A 15221-nucleotide genomic window follows, 5' to 3' on the forward strand; every position below is an offset into this window, starting at 1 on the left:
TACTCACAGATAAACTATACGCAAAATTGGATGCTTTGGAGGAGTCTGTATCAAGAAGTGAAGGATTAGCTAAGCATTTACACAGGAGCAAAAGCTGTTGAGATATTTTGCTCTGTAATTTAAAATTTGTTGAGGAAGGGTTAGTAAATGGTGCAATGGTTAATGTAATAGATTTTATTAATTTATCAAACAAAGATGAGGTAGAATACTTGGCCATAAAATTTGATCAGTTTGATGGCGTGAAGCAGATTGGCCATTGTGTTGTATGTTTTTTGCTTGTGAAAGTCTTTTATGTGTCACATAACAACAACTGCAATCTTTCAGGCACTTATCCCTGTAGCCTCCCACGCAAGGAGTAATTCACCCATAGAGCCACTCATAAACCTATTATTTCACTCTTAGAGCAGACCACACCACCACTTATTTACTCAAACAGCCACTGATACACCCATTCAGTTATCCATACAACTACTCATAATAGCATTCACTCACCCATACAACCACTCACACACCAACACAACCACTTATATGCCCATTCACACATCCATACAACAACTGACACACCTGCTCATACACCTATACAGCCATTCATACAGTCTCTCTCCAATACAACCACTGACGTACCAACTCACTTAACCAAACACCCACTCATTACACCATATAGCTATTTACACACCCGGTCACTCACTCATACAGGTACTCATACAACCACTTAGTCACCCATACAGCCACTCACATACCCACTCATACAACTACTCATACAGCCACTCATTCACACACAGCCACGTAATCACCCACAGCCACTTATTCACCCATATAACCATTCACACACCCACTCACATACCTTCTCACTCACCTATATACCCACTCAAACTAGCACTCACTCACTCATAGAGCTACTCACACACCCACTCACTCACTCATATATCCACCCATACACCCACTCACTCACCGATACAACCACTAATACAGGTACTAACTCACCCATACAATCAAGAACAAAGATGGCCGCTGGAGGAAGAGGAGCTCAAGATGGAGCCCCCAAGGCTGAGATCGCTCTAACGAGCTTTAGTCTCTGTTAGCCCCGACCCAAAATCTTATTTTCTCCCTCCGCACCACTTCCCCACCTAACTCACCGCAGGACCGCGACTCCAGACCCCGACTCCGATTCTCCGACCGTGCCTCCGTGGTCATTCAGGCGCCCGGACTTCAGGCTCCGTGCTTGGGCGAGATCCAGTGCATCCGAGGCACGGCTCTTCACTTTGCCTCCAGTGCCTACAGCCTCCCCCTCAGGGAGAGAGGCACTGCCGCTGCCAAGATCCTTAGACAGCGGGGAAACAGAACGGCCACACTCAGTGAGTGGTTGCAAGGACAGGAGGGACGAGTACAGGACGTGGATGATTGCTTGGACCTGCGGTGGTCCCCTCACCCCTTCACAGTCTCGAGTGGCTTGACAGCCGCGTGCGCTGGTGTTGAGCCGGGAAGGCTCTCTGCACCACTACTGATCGTCCGCTTGCGCTCATGCATGACTGCCGAGTCAGGAGAGCTTGTTCCGCTGCCTCTGCTGGTTAAGCTGGGAAGGCTCTCTACACCTCTGCTGATCGTCTGCTTCTCGCTCCTGCACGACTGCCTAGTCGGGAGGGCTGGTTGCGCGGGTGAAGAACCAACAAGATGGCCGTGTAGGACATCTTTCTCGGAGCTCCGTTCCAGAGTGGTAGCATCCATGATCATCCTACGGTGTTTCTTAAGCACCAACCTCATCCCACACATCGGCCCAATACGGAGCGCTTCCCGGTCCAAGAATCAAGTATGGGGGTGCGGTATAGCCGGCCCACGAAACGCTGAAAGTTGTGCGACCTTCCGACGGGAGTGCTGTGCGGGGACAAGATTCATCAACGGCTGCAGCCTGCCCCAAGACGTAAAACCTGGTTTTCTCCCTGTGGGACACTGGCAAACATACGCTCCATCTGGTCATTGGGGGGCATCAGTCCTGGGCAAGCTTAAACTGTGAACTGGAATGCCTGTCTGCTGCCCCAATACACACCGGCCACGGACAGTGAAGTAACTTGCTCCCATTCGTTCTGCGCTGTCCAGCCAGAAAAAAGTGAATTTTTCTCACAAGATCGTAGAAGCCCTGGACCGGATTGCCTATCTTCAAAATGGCGTCAGTCAGGCGATTTCAGGTCTACATCCAGTGTGGTCCCCAAAGGTGAGCAGAGGGGTCAGCTGGACATCAGACATTGTTTTCTTCCTCATCTCCCCGTTTATGTTCCCTTCCCTCCCTCCATCGATCTTGTTTTTCTATGTTTATTGAATGCACTAGCAACGGATCTAACTGTAATGTAACACTGTAACATGTCTTAATCCTCATGTAAAGCGCTTTGGTACCTCCGGGTCTAGCTTGGACTTCCTCGTCTCCTCGCTGTGTCTCCTACCCCCTCCCCCACCTCTTGCCCATTCATTCTTTGTTTGCCTCCCCTGTTCCTTTCGTCTCTCCCCTGAACCTCTATCCCCCTGCCTGCTTTGTTTATCCTTGTGCCTATGCCCCGCTCCAACTCCCTCACCGTCGCCCTTTTACATTATCCCCTTGCCCTTCTACACACCATCAACCAACGGATGTACCTCATAATTGACATACCTTCTGTAACAATGTGTAACTTGTAACCTATGTAACCCTACCAGCCTGACTCCCTAAAATGCCCCCCCTCAAGTATGCCCTTGTCCAAAGCACACCTACTCCCCTTTTTGGGGATGGATCCAGCATTTTTGCCCTGGAGTCTCAGAGACCCTTCTGAGAGAGTCCACAGTGACAAGGGAGTCTCACATAGTGGAGGACTGGGATTGATCCTCTTACCACTGGGAACTGTCTCCTACCCTCCTGGAAGTTGGACATTGTTCACGCTGGGTTTTCTACCCCCTCCCCATCCCTCCTTCATTCTTCTAAGTGTGCCCATGAACAAAGCACTCCTCTTCCCTCGTTGGGGAGGGATCAAGCATCTAGGCCTTGGAGTCTCAGCGACCTCGCTGAGGGAGTCCACCGTTTCAAGGGAATCACACAAAAAGGAAGACTGGGAACCCTCCCAGAAGTCGGACACTGTGTTCACGCTGGGTTTTCTACCCCCTCCTACTCCTCCTCCCTCCTTCAGTTTTCCAAGTGTGCCCATGACCAATGCACTCCTCTCCCCTTGTTGGGGAGGGATCCAGCATCTATGCCCTGGTGTCTCCGCGACCCCGCTGAGAGAGTCCACCTTGACAAGGGAATCACACAAAAAGGAAGACTGGGAATGGTCCCTTTACCGTGAGGAGGCCTCTCCCACCCAGCCGGACATCAGACACAGTTGAACCCTTGTCTCCTCGCTGTGTCTCCTATGCCCTTCCCCACCTCTTCCCTCCTTCATTCTTTGCTTGCCTCCACTATTCTTTTCCTCTTTCCCCTGAATCTCTCTCCCCCTGCCTGCTTTGTGTTTCCTTGTGCCAATTCGCCGCTTAATCTCCTTCCCAGCTACCCTTTTACATTACCCCCTTACCCTTCCACACGCCATGAACCAACGGATGTAAGTTGAAATTGATGTACCTTCTGTAACAATGTGTAACTTGTAACCTATGCAACTCTCCTCATGTAAAGTGCTCTGATACCTCCGGGTCTAGCCAGCGCTATATAAAACTCAAGTAAATAAATCTAACAACTATTCACTCACTATACTGCCACTCACGCAGGTACTTTCACAGCCATACAGCCACTCACATATGCAGTCAGTTACCTGTACAGCAATAACACAATCACTTCCTTACCTATACAGCCATTTACTAAGATACTTATTCTCGAATACAGCCCCTCACACTCCAAATCACTTAAAAAAACACACACTCAAACAGCCACTCACTCACCCATACAGCCACTTACATACCACCACTCATTCATACAGCTACTCAGTCATCCATACAGTCTCTCATTTACCCACTCACCCACCCATACAATCACTCACACAGCCATTGCCGTATCTCTACAACCACTCGTTAAAATTGATAGGGACCCAAATAAGGTTGGAGGTGGGGTCTCATAACTGCTTGGCTGTAGAACTGATAACCCCTAACCTGCCTAAAATGTTATTTGTTAATTTTTATAATTCAGGAGAGAGCTGTTTTATAAATCAACATTTATGTTATTTGAAATCTTTCCTGGAAGAATATAGGCTGAAGCAAACTTCTTTTTATCTTATTGTACTCATGGGCAATTTTAATGTTCATGTGTGTGACCTGAACTGTCAGGTTGATGATCATCTAGGGCCAGCCTATTCCTCGATCCCCCATTTTGAACACACCAACAGAGGGAAGCCCTGGAGGATCTTTTGGCTGGGGCAGATATTTTAGGACCTAGTTTCAGTGATTCTACAGACCGGATCCCTACATTTAAAGCGCCGGAGCGGGACACTGTTATAGATTATATATTTATCTCCCCCACCATGCAATCCCAGGTGCTGTTTTACAATGCCAAGGTGTCGCCTTTTAGTGATCACAATCTGGTTATTCTTGTGTTAGATAAAGAATGTGGCCTCCTGGGAAATACAGGAAAGAAAGAGGGAGCTAATAGCGAGTTAACAAGTGATCAGGGGAGGAGGCTTAAATGGGCCAAGGTAATCCCGACCTCTTTTTTTAAAACCTATGTGAGAAGGCTAAAGACAATATTGCAATATGCCTTGATAATACCAGTCAAGAGGTAAATGTTCTTAGAGCTTTTGAAGGGATTTGTGGTCAGGTGGCCTCTGATCTGACAATGACACCTAAACCCAGATTAACTATGGCTGAAAGGTGGTTTGATAACCACTGTTCACGGGCCCATCGTAATCTGGTTCATGCCTTAAAAAACATCCCACGAGATAAGGGCCAGATAGCTATGTTAAGGAAACAGTATAAGATTGCTGTTTCTACACGGAAAAATGAGATTAAAGAGGAGGCTTGGAACGCACTATTAACAGTTGAAGTTCTTAAGGACAGTTCTAGATTTTGGGCCATTGTCAATAAACCTTTCTACTCTGGTACAGAAGATGGCTCTCTAGAATGTAATATTCCAGAAGGACAGTGGCTTTCCCAGTTCGAAACAATTTATGGGTCTAATGTTACTGTGGTTGCTCCCGCTAGCGTAGAAGCTGATAGGGTTTTTTTCTCCTGTGGTCTTTAAGGAGGATGATGTGGAAAGGGCGATAATACAGATGTCTAGCAATAAAGCTCCTGGCCCTGATGCCGTCCCTGCTGATCTGTATAAATGCAATCCAAACTTTTGGGCCAAAACACTAACTAATGTTTTTAATGTCTCAAGTTCCCAGGGTTTCCCTACATCATGGTCTTTATCCACAATCATCCCAGTTTTTAAAAAGGGCCAGAGAGGGGATCCATCGTGTTATAGACCGATTTCTCTAATTGAATCTGCTGTGAAAATCCTAGGTAGAGTGATCTAAGCCAAAGTCACGGACTGGGTGAACGAAAATGAGGTTTTATCGAACCTACAATATGGTTTTAGACAAGATAGGAGTACTATGAATCAGTGCCTTAACTTACATTTATTAATAGGTAAACATACCATAGCTAAAGAAGACACTTTACAATTGGCCTTTATGGACCTCTCCGCTGCTTTTGTCTGGTTAACAGATCAAAGTTGTGGTCCATTCTGCTGGATATGGGCATTGACCCAAGACTAGTCTATTTCCTGGTGGATTTACACAGGGATCTCTCAGCTACAGTTATGGTTACCCAGGATGGGAAATGCACAAGTCACTTAAAATTTTGTAGAGGTGTCCATCAAGGATGTATTTTGGTGCCACTACTTTTTGCCCTTTATATTAATAATTTAGATTTTTTTTTAGATTTGGCAAGTTTTGACATCCCGCGAGTAGGAGAAAGGGGTATTCCTGTTCTTCTATACGCGGATGACGCTGTGTTATTAGCCCGTACAGCCATAGGCCTTCAAAGGCTATTGGATGCCTTTGGGGCTTATATGAAGTCCTTGGACTTAATAGTGAACATAGCAAAATCCCACGTAATGTCTATGGGTCAAAGAAACAGAAAAGTAAAATCCTTTTATTGCAATGGAGCTGAGGTGTCTAGGGTGTCCTCTTTTACCTATCTGGGGGTTCTATTTGATGAGAGAGGTTCCTGGGTCCCCCAACAGAAAATCAAAAGAAATGCAGTGGTAAGATCAACGGCTGCTATTCAAGGGTTCGCACAGCGTCTGGGGGCTAGGCCTCTCGAAGCCATGCTTAATATTTATAGATCTAAATGCTTGGCTATTGCTCTCTATGGCTCTGACATCGGGGTCTACAAGCACTTGGAAGGGGTGCAGATAGCTGAAAATAAATTTCTGCGTACCCTTTTGTCAGTCCCCTAATCAACCCCAACTTTTGTTATTCATCAGGAATTGGGGCTAGGATACGTGTCAGACTCGATGAGGTTGGCCCCGGTAGTATGCTGGCTTAGGACCTGGCTTAACCCAGACTTAACCCTGAATCATCAGATCATTTGGGACTGTGTTATCCTGGAGAAAGCCAGTAGTATCCTGTGGCTGCACTACGTCAAGCATAAGGTTTTTAATTGGAGCGCCCAGATCTTTTTGATTATCCAGATAGGATTAAAAAAGAGGATGCTAAATGGGTTAAATCCCAACTTTTGAATTTATTGAGGATGGAGCGTGAGGAGAGGGAGTTATTAAAACCCTCAGTTAGGGCTCACTTTCCGTTAAAAACCTCCCCATTGATTGAGCCCTACCTAAGAATTGTTACCAAGCCCTTTCATCGTTGGCTTTTAACTAGGTTCCGTTTTAACTTAATCCATTGCTCCTTAGGTAATCTGCAAGGCTGGTGCAAACCAGAGGTTATAGGCCCATGTCCTTGTGATAATTTCTCATCATAGGACACAATGCATCTCATAATGTTTTGTGACTATTATAGTGAGATTCATAGGAGGCTATTAGTTCCTCTGTTAAGGGGAAAGGGTTTCTTACAGGTCAGACCAGACTTATTTTATCTTCAACTGCTTAATGATCCTTGGGAGTTTTTTAACAATGCCAGTTTTCTAGTAGCAGCGGTTCGTCTTAATAAAAAAAGGTACCCTATGTTAAAATCTGTATGACTTTATATCATATTGATAACCTCTGCCTTATTTTTTATGAAATTATTCTTAATTGTGTATTAAGCTCTTTTGCATTAGAAAATTGATCCTTCTGTATTAATTCCTTTAAAAAAAATATATATATCGCTCATATGTCTTATTGGGTTACATGATTTTATTATATTGTGCAATGTGTACTGTACTTTTATGATTTTAATTAATCGAATAAAGTGATTTGACTGACTGACTGACACTCACCGATATAGCCACTCACTCATCTATGCATCCACTCACACAGCCACTCACTCACCCATACACAACATTTTATCTTTTTTTAACCATGAAAAGGCGGTACTGACAAGAAGGATTTTTTTCTTCTTTTTTGTAGGATTGTTTGTTTATTATTTTCTAACATTTTGTGCTTTCGTGCTTTTTATCAAACAAAATGGCAACAAGATGGAAAAAATTGTAACATGCAACACCAAAAAATTGGAAAATCTAGGATAAATGAACAAAAATAAGAAGAATGCTGCTTTGCAGCTTCAATGATGGCATCAAAAGCTGTGAGTATTGTGCTGCAGTCAAGGCAATATGTGCCAAAATGCCTTAACTCAGTGGCAATTTGGGGACAATGCCTCTCAACTTCACTGGGCACTCTCTTCTCAGGGACAGATAGTTTAGTTGAAGAGGTTGATCGTTCCTCTCCATCTCTCTCCTTCTGTGCCCTCCTCAAGCTGTTGGAGTGGTATGTTTTCAAATGGCACACCTTTGAAATTGTACCACTCGAATATTTTTTGTCTGTCCCTCTTGAGAGGGTTTCCCATACAAACTACATCTTACTAATTTGGAAACAGTCTTTGACTCTCTTGAGAGAATTGTAAAGAATTCCCACTCAATGCTCTGCTTTTTGGGTGCAGGTCCTTCATCACCGGAATCTTGGTGTTCCACCTCCTGCTCCTCTGGTTGATATGGCATTTCCTGCTGCTCATTTCCTTCAGTTGCCATTTTGTAAATAAAGAATGCAATCCAATAACTCTAACTCTAAACAAAGTGCTGTAGCAAACACTCATGGCAGCTCCTAAGAATGAGACAAAAATGAATGGAAGATTCAAGAACAGGCACATGGGTGGGGACTCCCTATGAAGATTATTGGAAACTATTGATGGAGCCGGGTTTTCACGAAACAAAACCTGCTCAGATTGAACTACTCAACGTGTGACTCATTAGCCAAATGTTGTAGAAAACTAACCGTGCAAAACTAAAAGGGGTTGTAAGAAAGACACCAAACAGGAAGGCTGTAGTTGATAGGTTTATTCCATAGAAAGATCCCATCCACATAAACAGGTCTCGTAGGGATGAAAGCTAGGCAGCAACTGTCCTCTAGTCATTACATCATAAGACTCATGCAGATGATAACATTCTTCAGTGCCTAGCAAAAGAAGTGACATCTTAAGATGTCACAGGGGTAAAATGAAAATTGCGCAAGCGTGTGCTGGGAGTGTTAGAGTAGGCGGCAAGTGCACATGAAAAAGTTGAGAGTTTATTTTTCACTAACAACTAGAGAATAATAAGCAGCATGTAAGAAAAGGGAATAAGCTAAAACATGCAAAGAGCGTTTAATAGTGGAGTTTTATAAAATGATAAATGACACTTGTATTTGTTTTCTCTAGAAGTGTGCTTACTGCCCTTCAGAAAAGGCCCGAGAGTCTTTTAAAATTAACATGGTATATTTGAAATGTAGACGGGAGAAAAGAAAATGTGATGTGTCCTTCGCTCAGTTTCTGATGATGGCCAAGGTTGTGCACAGAGGAAACTGATAAAAAAGAAACAAAGCTTCCTTGCTGAGCGGAGCATGAGGACATTTGTACCAAAAAAAGATACATGAGTAAGATGGAGAGGCGAGCAAAACACGGAAGCCTGATACTAGAGTTTCCTCTGTTGGAAGTGATTACAGTATGCGACGTTAGAACAATAGGACATTTTAAAAGTTAGACATGTCGAGAGTGGTGTGACTGTAAAACCCCTGTTTTGACCAATAAAAACTATTAAATACAAGTGAGATGACACAATGAGGGATACACCTTAGTGAATTTAGAGTATAACTATTAGTAGCAAGTGGGTGGGGTTTAAGAGTGATTTTTCTTATTTTGTGAGAGGAGAGAGCTGTGTTGCTGTTTCCTAATTTCATGGGCTGGCTTTTGTTCTAGTGATGATCACAACTCTTTGACTTTGCTCCTTATCTCTTCTTGAGGGGCCTAGCTTACTCCCATGGCCAGAGGGTAGCTTTTCAGTTTTTCTAGAACCTCATAAGATTGGTAAGTATGAGATTCTGAATTTGCATAAAATTATTTTTCAAATGTCTTTATTCTTTTTTCTCTACGCCTATCAACTCACTCATTGCGCTGACATTTGAGATGTACTATTTATGTCTATTTGCTATTGTTTCTCGTGACCTATTTTTCAAGCTGTATTGTACTTGATGAGCCATTCACAATTATTTAGATAAAATCTTTAAAACTTTCAAAGATTTTGTCATTATTAGTGTCATTGATTTAGTTATATGAAATGATTATTCTTATGTTGAAATTCTAATATTATTTGCCAAACCCTGATTAACTATAAAATATTAATCACCAAGAAAGGATAATTAGGATGACCAAAATGATGAGTTTGGTTTAAACTCACCCAACACATTAGGGACTGTAGGGTTATTGAATTGAGTTCAGATGATACAATTTGTTAGTTCCCGAATGCTGGATCACTATCTTCTCCAATCAAATCTCTTTTTATACATAGTCTTATGATCTTCGTAGTCATCCCAACTACTGGCGTTGTTCAAAAATGGGAAATACAATTGGTTATCATTACAAATTATGACAGAAACAGAAGTTTAATCACTATGTTAGTAAACAACTATTGTCAAACATTATTTACAATATGTGTATATATGTATTTTACAGTTTTTGAAAAACATACAGTGTTCGCAAATTTTCTGTGAAAGGGGAACATACGTATCGCAATAATTCATGATGAATTTACAACATTTAAAAAATAAGAAAAAAACACAGCTAATAATCCACTGAAACAAAAATGACTAGGAGTGACATAGAGCTTGATTACAATGGTTGTTGGACAAGCGTCCGACTGACATTGCTTGGTTTTGGGCAGGTATCTGTCTAACAATGTGTTGGTGGTCCCACCTATTCCATTAGGATAGGACCGCCATGCAGGCAGTCCTAAAATGCCTTTTTTTAAAATGAGTTTTGCAGCTGCCCAGAACAAGGACTGCAGCACAAGCCGTTTTTGAAAAAGGCACATCTATGCACCGGGTGGCAGGCACCATGTGGTACCTGGCACACAGTGCATGGATGTCCTAGGAGGTACCACAGGTACCCCGTGGGCCACTGTACGGTGGCCCACAGGGAAGGGAACCCAGTTGGGGCTCCAAACGTCATTTTCTGACAGCCTGTAAATGGCAGTTAGATCGCCATGAACAGGCTGTCAAAAAAGGACATCCGAATGCCTATTGGAGTCGTACCGCCGCCCCCTGTTGGAGGTGGTGGACTTTCCCCACGACAGCCAAGTTCCGACCACCTGCATCCTAATGCAATGGTTGGATCAATGGGCTGGATGTCAGTGGGACCACCTCCGAAAGTCTGTCAGTGGCGGTCATACAACCATCATAATCAGGCTCATAGAGAAATACATGAATGAGTAGTCCATTAGGCAAATGTACTGTATAATATTTAATAGAGAAACCCAGTCTATTAAGAACATATATAATAACTCTCCACTATAAAAGAACAAACTGAGGTTTTTTTTGTAAAACCCTCACACACCAGGGTTACCCCTTGGTGACATGCTTCATCATAGGGCCCATCACTATCTGCCAGAGATTGGGGCGTGCTGCAACCTACGAGTTGCTTGGGTGCACTATTTTCTTTTTCAATGATAAAGGATGGTTTTTAAGGAGGGGGGAATGTGGATGTGGTGTTAGAGTCTAACAATACCTGGATGGTAGTTATACCACATGTTATTCCTACCTCCAGTTGGTATAGTTAAAAGGATAGGGGGAGATTTAGGGGGAAAAAGTAGGTTATGATGCTAATTTCCTAAAGGTCAACATGTTTCAAGCCGTACCTCTAATTAGGCTTTTCTTCAGGAGCTACGGCAGTGATACTCAAAGTACATCCTGACCTTTAGGTGCGGCCCTCTGGTCAACAGCAAGCCTAGGCTGCTGATTACTCGACTTAGTTAAAATATGTTAAATAAACAGGCAAGCATTTATTTAAATGCTAATTGCAGCTAAAGAGAGGAATTAACTAGGGTGTCCTGAACTACTTAACTTTAGGAACACCATCATTTATAAAGAGACCTTGAAGCAAAAATTCAGAAATATGATAGTCTGTCGAAAAAGTTTATTTCAATAACGTACAAAATCTTTCACTTTAGTAACGCCTCTTCTATCAGTGCATTGAAGTGTTTTTTTTTAAAAAAGGTGATCATTTTCAAACATGAATTTAGAAACATTCATGCTTCCCCACCATCCTGGCCACAATGCCAATAGTGAACAAAAAGGAAAGTCAGTTATTATGTGCACCCTTTGGGTGACTGGGTTTGCTACCATACATGAACATTATAGTTTATCATATGAAACACAGGAGAAGTTTTTGTATAGCGCACATTTAGAACTTATGTATTTTGACGTCCTCTTGTATGTCAAAATGAAGACAAAGGAGAGAAAGTTAAATAAAACAATTGTCTAGGATCATACAATTTGGTCAAGCAGGAAAGCCAGGATTATTTCCAGGTTTTCTGTTTCTACATTGTTCAGTTCAGCCAGTAGATTTACATGCTTTACTTCCCCTCACACCCACATTACCCCCTCCCTCACCGACCACTCCCTGCTGGTCTCTATGTGGCCCTTAGTCACACCAGCGACCAAACCTTTTGGCCCCCAAGAAAATGTATGTGAGTACCCATTGACCTAGGGAATCCAGTTCCCTGGTTCCACTCCTATTTTACTGCATTCTGTGCACACTATTTGCATGCCAAGAAACGTTGAGAATATACATTTACCACCTAGTTAGGGTTCGATCATTGATTATCTGTTGGAATCCAAATAGAGAGTTAGATTTTCTAGCCACTGGCTTCATAACCATTGCTTCATATATAGATATTACATTGTCATGAGCACCTCCCTGTGAGGTATATACTGCAAAGTGAGCACATCTAGTGAAATTTACATGAAAAAAGGAAGTGTGTATTCAATAATTTTCAACACACATTAAAAAGGTTTTAGCATTGCTTCATGGTATCTCCAGGGGGAGAGGGTAGCCTGTTGTCAAACTCTTTCGGTACAAAAAAAGTAAGAGGGTTGGTGTGGTATGAGTAAATATCTTTAACGATAGGATTGTAATGCTGTTTTTGTCGTTTTTTGCATTAAGGGCAGCCTGCTGCCTATTTGCATATATAACATTATCATATGCTATGGCTGCAAAAAGATATTCGTGCAGTCGGGACTGCTCTTACCGCATCAAGGCGACACCTCAGTTTGTACCAATTCTAGGAGAAACCCTCTGGGACCTTATATTGATGAGGTGGTACGAAACGGAGGGTTAAATGCTATTCAGTGTCCCTGGACATTGCGTCCACGCACCGCAGAAAGACTGGACCGCTGACTATCTTCAAAATGGTGGTCTAGAATGGAACTAACTTCCAGTTCTATTTCACAATGAGAAACGGACTCAGGCAGAAGCAAAGTAGCATGGATATGAATGACTGGATATAAATATCCTATTAGAGTGGAAATATATGCCTAAAGATAAAAAGTTTTATATAAAAACTGAAAACCCTATATAGGTATATATATCAAAAAGTTTCATTGAAAGACATACAGTGATTATATATACATTTTTTTAAATTCTTTTAAGGAAAAGAAGGGGGGAAGAAAGGAGTTTTGTTGCAGTCTATAATTATTGATTCATTCAGCAGAGACTGTGGGAGAAGCATAATGATGTTAGCAGTGGCCCTCAAATGGATGTTTCTATTCCACTTATTAAAACGGCCTATGAGATCGTTTTACCTAATGAACTGACCACACAGGATGCTGTCATTCAGACCCTCAATATGCCTTTTCAATTTCAACACCAAGAGCTGTTCTCGTTTAACAAGTCGCTGTTCAGAATTTAAAGGGTCTCTACTGTGTTCAGAATTTAAAGGTATCTAATGTGTTCAAATCCCGTGTAGTACCTTTCGTTTCTAAATAGTGAGAGGACAATTTTGTGGTTGTACGGCCACACCATAAATTACTAAGGTATTCACATATTCTGGTTTTCACCTTTCTGGTTGTCATCCCCACATAATGTAAATTGCAGCAACAGGTTATAAGGTATACAACCCTTTGTGTCTTACAATTCATGACATTTCCTATTTGCCAGATCATCTGATTGTTGAAAGACATTGTTTTAGATGGTTTTGTTAGGTGGCAAACACAACAGGTGCCACATGCTTAGTGGCCCATGGTAGGTATAATGGTGCACAGTGTGTTTGACGCAGTGTCTTGTGTTCTTCATGGTCATGTGTGTACCAGTATGTCTGTTACTCTTTTCCCTTTTATGAGAGAACATGGGATGTGGGAAACATATAGATCCACTGTTTAATATGCACCCGTGTTTCTGAATAATCTTTATCACTAGATTAGATGTGATGTTGTATGTGGTTATACATATTGGTCTCTCTTCTTTGTCTCTCTGAGGCGGGGGTTCTAATTTTAGACCAAACGTCTAAGTTTACCATTGTGAATCAGGCCAAACGTTACAGGGACGTTACAGTCAGGCTCAGATTTCACTCATACAAAACCAGTAAAATTCAGTAGTTATAGTTACCTGAGATAAATATAACTTATGCCCCCACAATGCACTGCTTATGACCTCACATACTACATCACTCATGACATGGTCAGTAACATCAATGATGGCATCTCAAATGACATCACTGAAGACCTCATCCACAGAACCACTCACGTACCCAGTCCCACCCCACATAGCCACTCATACACCCAGTCCTACTCCCTCAGACCACTCACATACCCATTCACAGACCCATGCCAGTACTCACACAACCAATCACCCATCTATAGAGCCACTGAAATATCTACTCACTCATACTGCCACTCACACACCAACTAACTCACCCATACAACCACTCATGCACCCACTCACTCACCAATAAAGTTACTCAAACATCCAGTCATACAGATACACATACACTTACTCATTTACTCATACACACATATAGCTATACACACAACCACTGAATCCCCCATACAGTAACTCACACAGCTACTCACTTATCAATATACCCACTCACTCACACACCTACAGAACCACTTACATACCCAGTCATACATCCACACAACCACTCACAAACCCATTCACTTGCCCTTACAGCCACTCATACAGCCACTCACTCACCCATACAGCTACTCAGTCACCCATGCAGATATTCACACATCCACTCACCCATCCATAGAGCCACTTATGCAGCCCTTTAACACTGATACAGGTACTCACATACTCACTCACCCACTCACATAGCCAATCACTCACCCATACTGTCTCTCACACACCCAATCACTCACCCTTACAGCCACTCATGCACCTACTCACACACCCATACAGCCACTGATAATGATAATCACACAGCAACTCAGATGAGATATGTTAGAAATAGTAGGACTATTTACTAATACAGAAAGAATAGTATTTTAATGTATGCAGTAGCTTAGTATATATCTTTAAGTCTCAAAAACATTTATGAAACACTTACAGTCGTGGGATCATGTCATGAGTGATGTCATATGAGATGTCATGATTGATGTCACTGACCATGTCATGAGTGATGTATTATGTGAGGTCATAAGAAGTTTACAGGGATGATATAGTTAGGAATTTGCGTTTCAAAAAACCTTAGAAATTCACTGAAAAAAACAAAGGTTGCAGGCTGTTATAGTTAGGAAATTGAATTATAAAAAACTAGTCAGGCTGACATTTCACTCATAAAAAACCAGAGGAATTCAGTAATTATAGTTAGCTGAGCTAACCATAACACCCCCCCCT

The sequence above is a fragment of the Triturus cristatus genome, chromosome 3_2 (assembly GCF_964204655.1).
Source record: "Triturus cristatus chromosome 3_2, aTriCri1.1, whole genome shotgun sequence".
Classification (NCBI taxonomy): Eukaryota; Metazoa; Chordata; class Amphibia; order Caudata; family Salamandridae; genus Triturus; species Triturus cristatus.